Raw genomic sequence first — 5,638 nt, 5'->3', positions numbered from 1 at the left:
AAGTTAGAATATTATCTGAATGACAGCAGTTTAGGAAAAGGGGAGGTGCAACGAGACCTGGGTGTCATGGTTCATCAGCCATTGAAAGTTGGCATACAGGTACAGCAGGCGGTGAAGAAGGCAAATGGTATGTTGGCCTTCGTAGCTAGGGGATTTGAGTATAGGAGCAGGATGATCTTACTGCAGTTATTCAGGACCTTAATGAGGCCTCACCTGGAATATTGTGTTCAGTTTTGGTCTCCTCATCTGAGGAAGGACGTTCTTGCTATTGAGGGAATGCAGCGAAGATTCACCAGACTGATTCCAGGGATGGCTGGACTGACATATGAGGAGAGACTGGATCGACTGGGCCTGTACTTACTGGAGTTCAGAAGGATGAGAGGGGATCTCATGGAAACATATAGAATTCTGACAGGACTGGACAGGTTAGATGCAGGAAGAATGTTCCCGATGTTGGGGAAGTCCAGAACCAGGGGACGCAGTCTAAGGATTATTGGTAAGCCATTTAGGACTGAGATGAGGAGAAACTTCTTCACTCAGAGTTGTTAACCTGTGGAATTCTCTACCGCAGAGAGTTGTTGATGCCAGTTCATTGGATATATTCAAGAGGGAGTTAGATATGACCCTTACGGCTAAAGGGATCAAGGGTTATGGAGAGAAAGTAGGAAAGGGGTACTGAGTTGAATCATCAGCCATGATCATATTGAATGGTGGTGCAGGCTCAAAGGGTCAAATGGCCCACTCTTGCACCTATTTTCTATGTTTCTATGTTGTTGATGAGATCGTTCAGCCCAACTGCCTGCCTCTCTTCCGCTGTTACATCCGAGCCAGGATGTCGCTAGAGATAGAGCACACGGTGTCAACCGGTACGCTCGCGGCCTTCCGCAAGAGGTGAACACCAGACGGACTGGAGTGCATCATCACCCCCGGCAACCAAATTTTAATTTAATCTTGATGTCTAAAGTTTAATTTGTCTAAGTTGTTGGTTTTATTGCCCCCCCCCCCACCTTTTACATAGGGGGCACTTGTATAATTTGTGTTTTTATTGCCCTCAAAAAAAAAACAAGGGGGCATTCGTTTGAAAGTATTTGGAGTGCGCTCCCCCTTTAACCAGTGGGCACTTGATTAAAGTGCACAACTAAAATAGTTTTAGCACATGGATGTAGCTTTACTTACTGTTATTTTAAAAATGAGCATAATAATGAAGCAATAAATCTAGGGATTAAATGGCAATAACAAACATTAAGGCATATATTAAATAAGGGATTTTAAGCCACATTTCCAACTGCTTTATCCCAAGGCTTGGCCTTATGCTCGAACATTAGTGATAAAATGTTATTATTTTTATAATTTAAGCATATTGAGGCTGATCTTCCACTCCCTGCACTGTCCTCGAGAAATTAGTGCCTTGCCAACAGCTCAAGTGCCTGAACATCCTTTGGGACCTCATCATCCTGAAGCAGGTACAGATGGCATACAGGACCTGATAGAAGAGGAATTGCAAGGCCTAGGCCTTGAGGATATCAGCATCATTAATGGGACAAGTGCAGTTAAAGTCCCATGGGAGAGCCAGAAGGAATGTTCTTGCAGATAATATGGCAGGCTTTCTATCTGGACGCATTCTAATGATAAGATATTAATTTACTGTATGTGTGTCAGAGCTGAGATTTACATATCAGCGGCCTTCACAATAAAGTTCCGTCCCTTGTGATTGACTTGGTGCTGTTGTATCAAGGCTGAGATGGAATCTGTGTGTCGCAGCTATCTGCCTTGGAGGGAGCTGGTGCCATCCAGTAGGTGGAGTCTCAGGTAAAACAAGTTTGAGCAGGTTGGGCCTATACTCATTGGAGTTTAGAAGAATGAGAGGTGATCTTATTGAAACATATAAGATTCTGAGGAGATTCGACAAGGTAGATGCAGACAGGAGGTTTCTCCTCATGGGGGAATCTAGAACTAGGGGGCATAGTTTAACCATAAGGGATCACCCATTTAAAACAGGAATGTGGAGGAATTTCTTCTCTTAGAGGGTTGCGAATCTTCGGAATTCTCTGCCCTAGAGAGCTGTGGAGGCTGGGTCATTGAATATATTCAGGCGGAGGTAGACAGATTTATGAATGATAAGGGAGTGAAGGGTTATGAGGAGCAGGCGGGGAAGTAGAGCTGAGCCAAGATCAGATCAGGCATGATCTTATTGAATGGCGGAGTCGGCTCGAGAGACCAAATGGTCTACTTCTGCTCCTATTTCTTAAATGTAATTATGAGGAACGATGGTGTAGGAATGGGAGGAGGATGTTGGTTTCATTGTATTCCAGGTGGAATGGAGCAGAGAGAGAGAGAGATTCCTATGCTGTAGTAAGGAAACGGATGAGAGTAACTCAGGAGAGGCTCGGCCAAATGGCTTCAACAGGTGTCAAAGAGCTTGCAGTTGTTTCCATTCATCATACCTCAAAAGTGGGCAAGGAATGGTATATTACTGAATATAGCCCCCATCACTAAGTGAAAAAGACTAACAGCATTCTGCAAAGAATGCTGAAGCAGCAAATTAATTTGTACTCAAAAAGTCAAAATCAAAGATGTCTCTTGACTATACCAACCTGTCTCATAAGACAGGTGACATCGGGAGAGCAGCTCACAAAGCAGCAACACCACAGTTTTAGCAGAGCATTCCGCCTCTGATCTGCAATTAACAGAAGTTTACATGCAAAACTCCCCGATACCATTTGCAGGTAATTTACATAGCTTCAACTTGGTCAATAATTGTGACATATCTTCAGCCAAATTGGGAAAAAGTACAACTGTAGCGAAAGATGATGGGGAAAAATTTCCGCTAGGTTGTGCTGGTTTAACCCGCACAATTTGCCCCAAAATTTCCAAAACACACCACGAAAGATGGTATGAGACGTAACTTGACTAGGATAGACTGGCAAATGATACTCAAAGGGTTGACAGTTGATAGGCAATGGCAGACATTTAAAGATCACATGGATGAACTTCAACAATTGTGCATCCCTATCTGGCGTAAAAATAATACGGGGAAGGTGGCTCAACCGTGGCTAAAAATGGAAATTAGGGCTCGTGTTAAATCCAAGGAAGAGTCATATAAATTGACCAGAAAAAACAGAAAACCTGAGGATTGAGAGAAATTTAGAATTCAGCAGAGGAGGACCAAGGGTTTAATTCGGAGGGGGAAAATAGGGTATGAGAATAAGCTTGCAGGGAACATAAACACTGACAGCAAAAGCTTCTATAGCTATGTGAAGAGAAAAAGATTAGTGAAGACAAATGTAGGTCCCTTGCAGTCAGAATCAGGTGAATTTATAATGGGGAACAAATAAATGGCAGACCAATTGAACAAATACTTTGGTTCTGTTATGTATGTAAACCTGTAATTACCATGTCTAACCACCAGAGGACTTATCGCCTGTTGTCCCAAGGGATCCCACAATCTCTTGGGAGCACCTGTATATAAGGAGGCCTCACAGGCTGGAGAGGCACTCTGAGATCTGTAATAAAGGACTACGGTCACACTTACTTTGAGCTTGCAGTATCCAGTCTGACTCTTTATTCGAGATATAACAACTGGCAACGAGATACAGATGACAACCCCCAACGCAACAATGTAGAAAACTATGGGCATCCTGGAGAAATTTTCAGAGGGAGATGATTGGGAAACCTTCGTGGAGTGACTTGACCAAAACTTCGTGTCCAACAAGCTGGAAGGAGAAGGGAACGCTGCCAAATGAAAGGCGAGCCTCCTTACCGTTTGTGGGGCAACAACGTATGGCCTCGTGAAAAACCTGCTTGCTCCAGCAAAACCCACAGACAAGTCATACAGTGAGTTGTGCACATTGGTCTGGGAGCATCTAAACCCGAAGGAAAGCATTCTGATGGTGAAGTATCGATTCTACACATACAAGGAGTCTGAAAGCCAGCAAGTGGCAAGCTACGTCGCCAAGCTAAGGCACCTTGCAGGACATTGCGAATTTGAAGGACACTTGGAGCATATGCTTAGGGACTTCTTTGTATTGGCATTGGCCATGAAGTAATACTTCGCAAAGTTTTGACTGTAGAGACCCCAACCTTGAGTAAAGCCATAGCGATAGCCCAGGTGTTTATCTCCACCAGTGACAATACAAACACATTTCTCAGCACATTAGTGCTGCTGCAAATACTGTGAACAAAGTAACATTGTTTTCGAATCGAAATGCACATGGCAGGACTTACTCGACTGTAGCTGTACGTCCGCAGATGACTCAGAGTCCGCCATCTGTGAGATCTGTGCCTGACTGAATAAGACGATGCCTGAGGAGAAGAAACCAGCTTCGAAAAAGGGCGCCAAGAAAGCCATCACTAAACCCTCAGCGAAGGGCGGCAAGAAGCGCAGAAAGTCGAGGAAGGAAAGTTACTCCATCTACATCTACAAAGTGATGAAGCAGGTTCACCCCGACACCAGCATCTCCTCCAAGACCATGGGCATCATGAACTCGTTTGTGAATGATATTTTCGAGCACATCGCGGGTGAGGCTTCCCGCCTGGCCCATTACAGCATGCGCTGCACCATCAGCTCCCGGTAGATCCAGACTGCCGTGCGCCTGCTGCTGCCTGGGGAGCTGGCCAAGCACGCAGTGTCGGAAGGGACAAAGGCGGTGACCAAGTACACCAGCTCCAAGTAAAACTCCACGCTGTCCTGACAGAACAAACCACATATTCAAGAGGGAGTTTGATGTGGCCCTTACGGCTAAGGGGATCAAGGGGTATCGAGAGAAAGCAGGAAAGGGGTACTGAAGGAATGATCAGCCATGATCTTATTGAATGGTGGTGCAGGATCGAAGGGCCGAATGGCCTAATCCTGCACCTATTTTCTATGTTTCATCAAGGGTGGTGAATACAAGGCCATTAACACCTGTTGGCGCTGCGGGAGTGATCATCGATTCCATTCATGCCGCTTCAAAGGATACGTTGGCAAGGGCTGTGGAACAATGGGACACCTCCAATGTATGTGCAGGGGAAATACATACCCGGCTAATCCTGTAAGCCACCATGTTGCAGAGGAGGACAGATCCACGGTGGATCATGACGAACCAGAGCCTCAGACCAAGGAGGCAGAGGTATATGGGGTGCACCCATTTACCACAAAGTGTCCCCCGATAATGCTGAAGGTTGAATTAAATGGACTCCTGGTGTCCATGTGGTGATTACAAAATAACACAGGCGCAAACCAGTCCATAATGAGTAAAAAGACTTTTGATAAGTTGTGGTGCAACAAGGCTTCAAGGCCAGTCCTGACTCCCATTCGTACCAAACTTAGAACGTACACAAAGGAACTGATTCCCGTAATTGGCAGTGCTACTGTAAAGATCTCCTACGATGCAGCGGTGCACGATTTACTACTCTGGGTGGTACCGGGCGACGGTCCCACACTGTCCGGCAGGAGCTGGCTGGGAAAGATACGCTGGAACAGGGACAACAACCGAACGCTTTTGTCTGTCGACGACACTTCATGTGCCTAGGTCCTAAGCAAGTTCCTCGCGCTGTTCGAACCAGGCATCAGGAAGTTCCAAGGAGCAAAAGTTCAGATTCATTTGATTCCGGGGGCGCGACCCATCCATCACAAGGCGAGAGCAGTACCTTACATGAT

General features: G+C 45.6%; 1 pseudogene; it reads left to right on the top strand.

Annotated features, from left to right (window-relative positions):
* The first annotated feature begins 4,298 nt into the window (after positions 1 to 4,298).
* LOC139246754 (histone H2B-like) lies at positions 4,299 to 4,673 on the top strand (annotated as a pseudogene).
* The last annotated feature ends 965 nt before the right edge of the window (positions 4,674 to 5,638 follow it).

This window comes from Pristiophorus japonicus, chromosome 1 (assembly GCF_044704955.1).
Source record: "Pristiophorus japonicus isolate sPriJap1 chromosome 1, sPriJap1.hap1, whole genome shotgun sequence".
Classification (NCBI taxonomy): domain Eukaryota; kingdom Metazoa; phylum Chordata; class Chondrichthyes; family Pristiophoridae; genus Pristiophorus; species Pristiophorus japonicus.
The sequence above is the reverse complement of the archived record's forward strand: the minus strand, read 5'-3'. Positions and strand labels throughout refer to the sequence as shown.